The sequence below is a fragment of the Nycticebus coucang genome, chromosome 15 (genome assembly GCF_027406575.1).
Source record: "Nycticebus coucang isolate mNycCou1 chromosome 15, mNycCou1.pri, whole genome shotgun sequence".
In the NCBI taxonomy this organism is placed as follows: Eukaryota; Metazoa; Chordata; class Mammalia; order Primates; family Lorisidae; genus Nycticebus; species Nycticebus coucang.
In genome coordinates this window covers 77,077,422-77,090,583 of record NC_069794.1, presented here as the reverse complement: position 1 = coordinate 77,090,583, position 13,162 = coordinate 77,077,422, and the positions used below count along the sequence as shown (strand labels likewise).

The 13,162-nt window shown below is 37.8% G+C and overlaps 1 protein-coding gene across 5 annotated transcripts in view; it reads right to left on the bottom strand.

The window, feature by feature from the left end:
- The window catches only part of WASF3 (WASP family member 3), a 191,382-nt gene that overhangs the window by 101,249 nt on the left and 76,971 nt on the right, over nt 1–13,162 (bottom strand). The gene's annotated exons all lie outside the window — the stretch shown is intronic.

Below are 13,162 nucleotides of genomic sequence, written 5' to 3'. Positions count from 1 at the left end.
AGCTTTACTTCCTGGTCCACTGCTCACCTCCTGCTGTGCCCAGTTCCCAACAGGCCACAGACTGGTACCAGTCCACAGCCCAGGTGTTGGGGACCACAATGCTAAGCTAAATAAACAAACTATAAAACATTAATATTACTTTAATTTTAATTAATATTATATTCATTACTAAAATAGCATTTTCCTTCTAATTTTATTTATTGTACAATAAAGCTAAACCTAAATTTTTCCTCTAGTTTTATTTATTGTCCAATTAAATGCCTGAACACTGGCACTATGTAAATACCAATCAAGAGAAGAAGGAATAAGTAAAAGCATTAATATCAAATACTGACCTTCTCCACACGGTACTCTTCTAAAAGTCAAATCTTTTATGATTAAAAGATTTCAAAATCATATCAACGTGCTTTCTATTTTCAGCCAATTCTCCTATCTTCCAATTACTTATTTACCCTCTTTTTAAAATCTCACATACTGAAACTTATGTTTTCCTATAATGTGATTAATTAGATGTTCTATTCTAAAAAAATTACAGAAGCAATTCAACAAATGCTTAAAACGTCTGACGTTCTTTGAATGTCCCATCCCATTTCCATTCCTGTCAAAGTTGAGCCCCCTGCAAAGTCCTTTTTCTGTGATGAGCAGTCATCTTAGTAATCTGAATAACTGGTGAATCTTTCTGATATTTGTTAAATGATTTTTAGTTTAATTCCATTGTGTTCAAAAGACATGCTTTGTATGACTTTAAATTTGTTTTACGGCCCAGAAAATGGCCTGGCTTGGTGAATGTTACATATGTACAATGCATATTCAGCTGCACTGATTACACTATTGAAATCTTCTATATCCTTAACTAATTTTCAGTATGCTTGGTCTAAAAATTCTTCACAGAAGAGTTGTTACAGATTTGCACTAGAATGTTTATTGCAGCTCAATTCATAATTGCCAAGTTGTGGAAGCAACCTAAGTGCCCATCAACCAATGAATGGAACAACAACTGTAGTACATGTACACCATGGAATATTATTCAGCCATTAAAAAAGACGGAGACTTTACATCTTTTACATTTATCTGGATGGAACTGAAATATATTCTTCTTAGTAAGGTATCTCAAGAATGGAAAAATAAATATCCAGTGTACTCCATATTAATATGAAATCAATATATAAACAATTACATGCTCTTAAGAACAATAAAACACTATTATAGTCCAGTTTGGGGGTGGAGGGAAGCAAAAGGGGGGAGAGGGGAGGATGTTTGGCAAAAGGAGGGATGGCATGAGGTGGGATCTCACCTAATGTGCACATGGTGAGGCTGTATAACATGCCCTCTGAGTGAGGGGCTCTTCTACAAATGGAACTATACCCTGGAAGCGAGAACAATGTAACCTAAATATTGTACCCTCACATTAATTTGAATAAAGTTAAAAAATAATAAATAAATCCTCCAAAAAAAAAAAGAAGAGCTGTTAAAGATATTAATAATAATTGTGTATTTGTTGATTTCTCCCCTGGATTTTCTCAGCTTTTGTATGTACTATGAAGATTTGTTCTTGAATGTATCTATTTAAGATTATTATATATCTTCTTGGTAAAATGACCCCATTATAGTTATGTAAGAGCCCATTTACCCCTACTAATCTCTTTTCCAAAGTCTAATTTGATATTAATGCAATTTTTCCTTCTTCTCTTGATTGGTATTTATACAGTACACCTTTTTTCCTTCTAATTTTGGCCTTTCTGTGTCTTTATATTTAAAGTTAGTTTATTTTAGACGTCTTGTTAGGTCTTGCTTTTTTATCCAATCTCACAATCTTTAACTTTTAACTGGGGTGGTTAGATCATTTATATTTAATTGTTGATATGGCTAAATTTAAACTTTCCATTCAATTAAGATTCTTCGCTTGGCTAAACTTTAGACTTCTGAACCTTCTGTTAGACCCATCTGTTCACTTTCTTTATAAAATTCAGTTTTAGCAAAGAACTCTCCTAAGTACATTGAGTGAGCAGCCCCCTCATCCTTACAATTTGATCATCTTCCGTATGTGATCTGGTTCTTTGCCTTCTGCCATTCCCCAGGTGATGTCTGATCACCCTGGCCTATCTTCAACAAGAATTCTGTTAGGTTTTAGTTAAAATGTCCCTTGATGTTTCCACTTAGCAATTTTCCATCCACTAGCCCCATACTGCTCCGTGGCTATAAATTCCCATTTGCCAATGCCATATTCAGAGTTGAGCTCAATCTCTCTTCCCCACTCCAAAACCCCACTGCAATGAGTCTTACACTTGTAGAAGTGCTCCTGAAGAAAGTCTCCTTATCATGCCATAGTAAGTATCATTTATAATTTTTTCTTTAACACATTTTGTTAATGATTTTCTATTTGTCCCTTCCATTCCTTGGTCCAAAAGCTCCTTTTTTTATCTTCTTTTATTAATTTTTATTATGTCACTTTATTCTATAACTGGTCTTCATTTATGTTTTTATTAGTTTCCCCTAGTAGCTGACCTACAGCTTACAATGTATATTTTTAACTTAAGACAACTGCCTTCAAATAATACTAAATTATACCATACCTACTATGAGAACAATAGAGTGATGATTAATTTTACGTGTCAATTTGACTGGGCTCAGAGATGCCCAAATAGCTGGTAAAACACTATTTCGGGTGTGTCTGTGGGGATGTTTCTGCAATCGGCAGACTGGGTAAAGAAGATATGCTCTTGAGCAGGCGTCCTCAAACTTTTTAAACAGGGAGCTAATTCACTGTCCCTCAGACCGTTGGAGGGATGAACTATAGTTTTTTTGAAAAAAAAAAAAAAAAGCCATTCCTATGCACACTGCACATATCTTATTTTGAAGTAAAAAAACAAAACAGGAACAAATACAATCACACCGCCTCATGTGGCCCGCGGGCTGCAGTTTCAGGACCCCTGCTCTTGAGCATCGTCCAATCCACAGAGAGCCCAAACAGAACAAAATGGTAGAAGGAGAATAAATTCTCCCTCTCTTCTTGAGCTGGAACATCTGTCCTGTCCTGTCTTCAAACATTGCAGCTCAGACCTTCAGATTCTAAGGTTACACCAGCACCCCCGTTCAAGCCCTGGGTTCTCAGAACTGCAGCTTTAGACTGGGAGTTTTGCCATTAGCTCCACAGGTTCCCCAGCCTTTGGATGCTGACTAAAGCACACCATTGCCTTTCTGGGTTTCTAGTTTGCAGACAGCAGGTTGTAGGACTTTTCAACATCCATAGTTGTGTGAGCTAGCTCTGATGATAAACTCCTCTTAAACATCTATACATAGGCTATTGGTTCTGTTTCTGCAAAGAGTCCAAATTACAAATAGCGTATTTCCATTTTTTCTTCCCTATTTTGTCCTATGCTGCCATATATTTTACCCTGTATGTTATAAACCTCGTAATACTTTGTTAATGTTTTTGCTTTCGACAGGCAATTATACAAAGTCATTAAAAATAAGAAAAAAGAAAGCAACTCTCTCTTCTAGTGTTGCTTCTGAATGGTATCTTCTCTCTTTTTCTTCTGGGTTTCCAATTACATGTAGATTAGACTATGATACTGTCCCATACTTCTTAGGTTCTCTGCTCTGTACTCTCTCCCTTTTCTCACCTCTTTTTCTCACTTTTTTTCTTTTTCATTTTGTTTCTTTTAATGTTCTATTGATTTAGCTTTAATTAGTTGATTCTTTTCTCAGCCACATACACTTTGCTGACAGACCTAACTCATGCTTTCCTTTCTAGTGGCTTCCATTTAATTCTTTAAAAAAAATAAATTCCATCTCTCTGTTGATATTGTCCCATAGGTCCATGTGTGTTTTCTACTTTTCCCACTAGATGCTTTAATACACGGGTCACTATCAAAGTTTTGAGACAGACTGTGTTATAGTTCATTACTTCACTTCCAAGAAACACAAACAACAGCATCCTTTCTGATTCACCCAGGTAAGCCAGCTTATCAGTGTTTGTGGGGAGGGCATCATTTGTTTCTATCTGAACAGATTTTACATTTCTTGATTTTTATGTATCTCCAAACTTTTACAATGACCCGTGTACATTAATCATAGTTATTTTAAAGTCCCTGTCTGATAGTTCCAATGTAAGTTATCTGCATTTCTATTTCCATTGATTGCTTTATTTTTTGATTTACAACAGGCCATTTTTCTTGCCTTTTTTTTTTTTTTTTTTTTGAGACAGGGTCTCTATTGCCCAGGCTGGAGGGCAGTGGCACAATGACAGCTCACTGCAACCTCAAACTCCTGGCTCAAGCAATCCTTCTGCTTTAGCCTCCCAAAGTGAGAGTTACACACGTGAGCTACCACACCCAGTCTATTGCCTTTATTATCTAAAGGCAAGATGCCAAACATAACTTATAAAACAGTAGAGACTAAGTAAACAGTATTTCTGTCCAAAAATGGGCTTTTATGGTCTCTGGCAGGCCATTAAGAAGAATTGAGTCACTCTAGTCAGTATTGCTATCATTATTTGATATATCACAGCATCAAAATCCCCCGACTATGGCTGTTATCTTGTGTCTAGTATACCAGATTTTTCTCAATGCTCCTGGTCTGCCCTGCAGTCCCTTCACACTGGTATCACAAAGATGACTCAAATTCCTCTCCACACTTTTGCTCTCCAAAGATGACTACTATTGCTATGTTACTAGGTGCAGGCTCCTTGGTTCCACTGGTCCAGCCTACATCTTAGGAAGGACATGTGTCTCTGGATCTCAAAGTGGAGCCTCCTCAGGTTCTATGGCTCTCTTCCCCATGGAAACTCAACTCTGCCTTCCATTTGTCCCTGACTTGGGCATTCGAGCATTCCTGTCCCTCTTGCATCAGAGGCAGACCTTTGCTTTGCCTCAGTAAAAAATCATGGGCCTAAAAGGTTGTTTTGCTTTTGCTACTACCCTTTGTCCCAGAAGCAAAGGATCTTGCTGGTCACAGGGAACATAGTTGTCTGACAGAAGTAGATCTCTGCTGAATTCTACAGGCTAGAGGTTTGTTGCCTTCCCAGCAATTTTTGTGTCATGGGAGAGAAGGCTCTAGGGAAGCAGACTTTACATCATGCTGTCACCCAGGGGCAGCTGAGATTAACTCCCACAAGGCTATGCCACCAAGGGAAGTTCTGTCCAGCTTCCAGGCTTGCTGCTACTACAGGGTGGCCATAAAGTTCATGTGTGATTTAAAATGGTTGTCTATTTTAAATTGCACATGAACTTTACAGCCACCCTGTATTTCTCATGAGCACCCCAGTGGAGGATTGTAGAAAAGAGCTTACGAGTAAGTGTAAATTCCCCTTGTATCTAGGCACTTAGTTATTCAAACATAAGAATTCATTAAAATTTTAGCTAATTTCTTCTCATGCACTTGTGTGGTGGCCACATGTCCACTCTGTTCTCTGCTAAATGTAAAACAGCTCAAGTGTCCTACCTCTCCTCAAGCAAACCTACCTACTCTTTGGGATTTAAGAAAAGTTATTGATTTGTAAATCATCTGGCCTTTTCTCTTTCTTAAAATAAAAGCAATTCTCTCTTACATACTAACTAAAAGGGAGACTCCACCATCATAGTAATAAGATTAACATAGGAGCTCCTTCATTTGTTAAGATTTTAAACTGGCAACTATTTTTGCAGAGAAGAAAAAATAGTAAATTAATATTCTTGATGAATGAACATGTGAGTACATTCTAAAATTGTATATACCAACCCCAAAGTGAAAAAACTATTTTGGAAAGAAAACAACACTGCAATTATCACATTAGCATAGATAATGCTTTCATACACAGAATATACTTTAATGAGACATATAAATTAAATTGAAACCCACAACTGTGATCCCTCCCCCATCTATACTGCACTATGGAAAGGGTTGATGGGATGCAGAGTAACATATTAACTGCACTAAGTCCTTAGTAGATATTTTAAAACTACATTACTGATAGAGCTGGCTGAGTGTACGGTATTAACTGAACAGATTTTGTGATGGATTTCTTTCTCCACTTTGCAGCTGTAAAGACTATCCTGTGAGATTTAGAACATCCACAGTTTGCAGAACATGACAGTGTTAATAATTCTGTGTTTTCTATTTCTGATGTGCCAGTAACCTTTGCTCTGATTGCTGCACATCAGGCAATTAGAGTACAGTGCATGGCAGAGCTAAATCACGTGTTACAGACTCTGTTATACACACAAAACTGAATGTGTGCATTCTGTAGATGTTTGGCTTTTTAATCATTTTTACCTGTATGTCTGAGTCTTGCCCTTAGAATGAAAGTGATCCAAGCATAAGTGAACTCGTTGCAATGCCCAAACAGAGGGAGTGACACAATGCTGGCCCAAGCCTTCTCTGACTCTTCCCTTCACCATACCCTTTTCATTTTGAAGGGCAAGGGTACGGCTGCCTGACTCAGTTTTACAGCATCCTGCTTAGAGTCAAGTGCCTACTGAAACTTCACAGAAGATAGTCACTAATAATATTGCATTCCCATAGCCAAAGGAAGGGCCTTAGGTTTCTTACACTTCCAACCAGTCACACCGTCTTCTAGAGCCACATTGCCTTAACTCATCTTTTTTTTCTTAAGCTTCAGATGACAGTTGTGATCTGAGGGGAGGGGAGCAAGGAAGACAGCATAAAGTATAATCAGTAGCACTTTACTGGGACAAATGCTTACATTTTGCTCTCTGGAATGCAGTCTGCTGTTTCTGCAGATTAACAAGACACTGAGGTACAGTGAAGCAACTGGATTAGGGACAAGAGGCCTGGGTTCTAGTCCCCATTCTGCTACTAACACTCAAGACCCTGTGCAAGTCTCTTAATCAAGCTAGGCCTCAGTTTCCCTCCTGAAAAGCTGATCTGCCCCCATAGGTTCCCTCCAGCTCTGATGTGCTTTGTTTTCTTTCAGTTAGACATTCAGCTGGCTTTCAGAAACTGCCATATTGCATTCCAAACATTCAGTGTGCTGGTTCTTCATGCTTTACCCAGCATGAACATCCACATGTTCTAACTAACCAGACACAACAAAATCCCTTTCCTCAAGGAATTAATGGCTAGGAGAGAGATAGATGTATAATGAAGTTGCAGCACAGTGACAAGTACTACGTGGGAGGTTTCTCTCAAACTTGGAAATTAGAACACAGCTAGAAACACTGTTCTCTGCGGCTGGTAAGGAGATAACACTGTAACCCTGAACCGGCACACCCCACCTGGCAAATAAAGCTACTCCACAAACATTAAAGGGGGGGAGAAAGGGTGTTGAAGGCTTAGAAGTGGCATTTCACTGTTTAAAAATTCCATGGTCTTTGCTATACAGCCCCCCCCCAAAAAAAAATGCAGAATTACATCTATGGAATAACATAATGATATATCTGAAAAGTCTTTGTCAATAAGTACCTATTTTTAGAGGACATTCTGGAAATAAGAAGTGATGTCTGCCTTCTGTGGGCCACAAAATGGCATCTCAAGACACTTCCAGTGGAAGGTAACACTGTTCTAACCGAAAAGGCAGAGATTAGAAGTCCAGGTCAAGAATTCTCTCCACTGGATTTTCACCACTAATGCCTGTCTTGCAGAGTCTCTGTTCTAAGAAAAAACTGCAAAGCCAGGAAAAGTGAAGAAAAACAATCCATCATTAGTAAGCATAAGCAGAGCTGCGAGGGGAGCCTGGTGGCGGTGAACCGCCAGTCTCTATTCTGCCCTCCACCCCTGGGTGTCAGGGGAGGGGACAAAGGAGGCCTGCTGTTCTACAACTTGCCATAATTTATTTCTAAGTATCTACACTTAAATTGACCTTTATGCTGTTTTGTCCATTTTATTTTGGTCTTTTAAAAGTTAAATAAACTACTAAGTTCCTATTAGATATAAAATATTTTTTAATCTATTCATATTTTATTTCTAAGTCCCGTTATTAACCCAAATGTCCATCTAAAAAGATACTCAGCACCATTTGGGACTGAACAATTTATTTAATACTTCATCCTACATCTGTTTTACATTCCTTTGTTCTGCATAAGAATTTCTTCTGAGTCAATTTACTAACTGAGGAACCACAGATGTGCTTTTACGAGTAACAATTTTCCTTCCCTGTTTTAATCAGCCAAACGAAAATGAACTTTGTAATAAAATGTTTTTTTTTTATTAAATCATAGCTGTGTACATTAATGCAATCATGGGGCACCATACACTTATAGACCATTTGACACACTTTCATCACACTGGTTAAGATAGGCTTCCTGGCATTTTCTTAGTTATTGTGTTAAGACATTTATATCCTACATTTACGAAGTTTCAAATGTACTCTTCTAAGATGCACCGCAGGTGCAATCCCAAAAACCACCTTCCCTCCACCCATCCTCCCCCGTCCCTCCCCTCCCTCTCTCCCTTCCCCATATTCCTAGGTTATAACTGGGTTATAGCTTTCATAGGAAAGCCATAAATTAGTTGCATAGTCGGGCTGAGTACACTGGATACTTTTTCTTCCATTCTTGAGATACTTTACGAAGAAGAATATGTTCCAGGTCCATCCATATAAACAAGAAAGAGGTAAAGTCTCCATCTTTCTTTAAGGCTGCATAATATTCCATGGTGTACATACACCACAATTTATTAATCCATTCGTGGATCGATGAGCACTTGGGCTTTTTCCATGACTTAACAATTATGAATTGGGCTGCAATAAACATTCTGGTACAAATATCTTTGTTATAATGTGATTTTTGGTCTTCTGGGTATATACCTAGTAGAGGACTTACAGGATTGAATGGCAGATCTATTTTTAGATCTCTAAGTGTTCTCCATACATCTTTCCAAAAGGAATGTATTAATTTGCATTCCCACCAGCAGTGTAGATATGTTCCCTTTTCTCCACATCCACACCAACATCTCTGGTTTTGGGATTTTGTGATATAGGCTAATCTTACTGGCATTAGATGATATCTCAAAGTAGTTTTGATTTGCATTTCTCTGATGATTAAGGATGATGAGCATTTTTTCATATGTCTGTAGGCCATGCGCCTATCTTCTTCAGAGAAGTTTCTCTTCAAGTCCATTGCCCAGCCTGCGATGGAATCACTATTTCTTTTCTTGCTTATACGTTTGAGTTCTCTGTGGATTCTGGTTATTAAACCTTTGTCAAAGACATAACTTGAAGATATCTTCTCCCATTCTGAGGGCTGTTTGCTGGCTTTACTTACTGTGTTCTTGGCTGTGCAGAAGCTTTTTAGTTTGATCAGGTCCCAGTAGAGTATTTTTGAAGCTGCTTCATTTACCCGGGAGGGTCCTCCTCATGAAATACTCGCACAGACCGATTTCTTCAAGGGTTTTCCCTGCACTCTCTTCTAGTATTTTTATAGTTTCATGTCTTAAGAATAAATATTTAACCCAGTAAGAGTCTATCTTAGTTAATGGTGAAAGGTGTGGAGCCAGTTTCAGTCTTCTACAGGTTGCCAGCCAGTTCACCCAGCAGCATTTGTTAAATAGGGAATCTTTTCCCCACTGAATGTTTTTAATTGGATTCTAAAAGATCAAATAATGGTAAGTAGCTGGATTCATCTCTTGGTTCTCCATTCTGTTCCAGACATCTACTTCTCTGTCTTTGTGCCAGTACCATGCTGTTTTGATCACTATCGATTTGTAGTTTGGTCTGAGGTCGGGTAGCGTGATTCCTCCTGCTTTGTTTTTATTTCTGAGTAATGCCTTGGCCATTCGAGAATTTTTCTGATTCCATATAAAACGAAGTATTATTTTTTTCAAGATCTTTAAAGTATGACAGTGGAGCTTTAATAGGGATTGCATTAAAATTATATATTGCTTTGGGTAGTATGGACATTTTAACAATGTTGATTCTTCCCAGCCATGAGCATGGTATGTTTCTCCATTTGTTAACATTTTCAGCTATTTCTTTTCTTAGAGTTTCATACTTCTCTTTATAGAGATCTTTCACGTCCTTTGTTACATAAACTCCCAAATATTTCATCTTCCTTGGCACTACTGTGAATGGAATAGAGTCCTTAACTGTTTTTTCACCTTGACTATTGTTGGTATATAAAAAGGCTACCGATTAATGAATGTTGATTTTGTAACCTGAGACGCTGCTGTATTCCTTGATTACTTCTAAGAGTTTTGTAGTAGAATCCCTAGTGTTTTCCTATATAATCATATCATCTGCGAAGAGCAACAGTTTGATCTCTTCTGACCCTATATGGATACCCTTGATCGCCTTTTCTTCCCTAATTGTGGTGGCTAAAACTTCCATTACAATGTTAAAGAGCAATGGAGACAATGGGCAGCTTTGTCTGGTTCCTGATCTGGGTGGAAATGATTTCAATTTAACTCCATTCAATAGGATATTGGCTGTGGGTTTGCTGTAGATGGCCTCTATTGGTTTAAGAAATGTCCCTTCTATACTAATTTTCTTAAGTGTTCTGATCATGAAGGGATGCTGGATAGTATTGAAAGTTTTTCTGCATCAGTTGAGAGAATCATATGTTCTTTGTTTTTAATTTGTTTATGTGCTGAATTATACTTATAGATTTATGTATATTGAAGCAGCCTTAAGACCCTGGGATGAAACAACTTGATCATGATGTATAATTTGTTTGATGTGTTGCCGGATTCTGTTTGTTAGGATCGTGTTGAATATTTCTGCATCTATTATTCATTAGTAATATTGGTCTATAATTTTCTTTTCTTGTTGGGTCTTTTCCTGGTTTGGGGATCAGGGTCATGTTTGCTTCATAGAAGGTGGTGGGTAGTCTTCCTTCTTTTTCTGCATTTTGGAACAGGTTGAGTAATATAGGTACTAGTTCCTCTTTAAAGGTTTGGTAGAATTCTGATGTGAATCCATCTGGTCCCAGGCTTTTCTTTTTAGGGAGATTTTGTATGGTTGATGATATTACAGAACTTGATATTGGCCTATTCAACATTTCCACCTGATACTGGCTAAGTTTTGGAAGGTGACGTGCTTCCAAGTATTGGTCAATTTCCTTCAGATTTTCATATTTCTGAGAATAAAGTTTCTTGGAATATTCATTAGACATTTTTTTAATTTCTGAGGAGTCTGTTGTTATTTCATCTTTGTCATTTGTGATTGATGAAATTAGAGATTTTACTCATTTTTTCCTAGTTAGGTTTGCCAAACGTTTATCTATTTTACTAACCTTTTCAAAAAACCAACTTTTTCATTTATTGATATGTTGTGTAATTCTTTTGTTTTCAATTTCATTTAATTCTGCTCTAATTTTGGTTATTTCTTTTCTTCTCCTGGGTTTGGGGTTGGAATGTTCTTCTTTTTCCAGTTGCTTGAGATGTCCCTCTAAGTTGTTAACTTCCTCTTTCCATTCACTTAAGGAAGGCTTGCAATGCTATAAATTTCCCTCTTAGGACTGCCTTTCTGGTATCCCAGAGGTTCTGATAATTCGTGTCTTCATTGTCGTTTTGTTCCAAAAATTTCGCGATTTCCGTCTTAATCTCATCTCTGACCCAGCTCTCATTCAGCATAAGGTTATCTAACTTCCATGTTCTTGTATGAGTATGCAGATTCCTGTTGTTACTGAGTTCAACTTTTATTCCATGGTGGTCCAAGAAGATGCAAGGAATAATTTCTATTCCTTTAAATTTACTGAGGTTAAAGCCGAACAAATAGTCAAGGACTCTATTCCTTTCACAGTAGTGCCAAAGAAGATGAAATATTTGGGAGTATACCTAGCAAAGGACGTGAAAGATCTATACAAAGAGAACTATGAAACTCTAAGAAAAGAAATAGCCAAAGATGTTAACAGATGGAAAAACATACCATGCTCATGGCTGGGAAGAATCAACATTGTTAAAATGACCATACTGCCCAAAGCAATATATAATTTTAATGCAATTCCTATTAAAGCTCGAAAGGGCCAAGGAAGGGGAAGGGCGGGGGGAGGTTTTGGTGGAGGGAGGGTAATGGGTGGGGCCACATCTACGGTGCATCTTAGAATGGGTACAGGCAATTGCACTAATGTACACAGCTATGATTTAACAATAAAAAAATAAATAAATAATAATAATAAATTTACTGAGGTTAGACTTGTGACCTAAGATGTGATCAATTTTGGAGTATGTTCCGTGGGCTGATGAGAAGTATGTGTATACAGTTTTGTTGGGATGAAATGTTCTGTAGATGTCTGCTAAATCCAAATGTTGGATGGTTAGGTTAAAATCTAAAAATTCTTTGCTCAGCTTCTTACTGGAGGATCGATCCAAGACTGCAAAGGAGTGTTGGAATCTACGACTATTACGGAGCTGGAGGAAATCAAGTTGTTCATGTGTGTTAAGAGTTTCCCTTATAAAATGAGGCACATTTTGGTTGGGTGCATAAATATTAATAATTGAAATCTCATCATATTGAGTATTACCCTTAACAAATATGAAGTGATCATTCTTATCCTTCCTTACTTTTGCTGGTTTAAAGCCTATTGTGTCTGCAAATAGAATTGCTACACCTGCTTTTTTCTGATTACCATTTGGTTGAAATATGGACAACCATCCTTTCACCGTGAGTCTATATTTATCTTTTAAGGTACGTTGTTGACTCTTGTATGCACAAAATATGTCTTGAGTTTTTGTATCCAGTTAGCTAATCTGTGCCTCTTTAAAGGACAGTTTAAGCCGTTCACATTAATGGAGAATATTGGTAAATCTGGTAAAATTTTGGGTATCAAGTTTTTCAAAAGTCCAGTGGACATATTTAATCCTTTTGCCACTGTGGAAGTTGGAGTTTGATCAAAAGTTTCTGAGTGAGGTTACTTTTGTGGTAGCGGATTGGGCTGGTCATTATGGAGGATAGGTCTGAGAATATCCTAAAGAACTGTTTTGGTTATGGCAAATTTCTTCAACATGTGAATGTCATTAAAACATTTTATTTCTCCATCATAAATGAAACTCAGTTTAGCTGGATACAGGATCCGTGGTTGAAAGTTATTTAGCTGGATACAGGATCCATGGTTGAAAGTTATTTTGTGTTAGGAGATTAAAAGTCGGGGCGGCGCCTGTGGCTCAGTTGGTAAGGCACCGGCCCCATATACGGAGGGTGGCGGGTTCAAACCCAGCCCCGGCTGAACTGCAACCAAAAAATAGCTGGGCGCTGTGGTGGGCGCCTTTAGTCCCAGCTACTTGGGAGGCT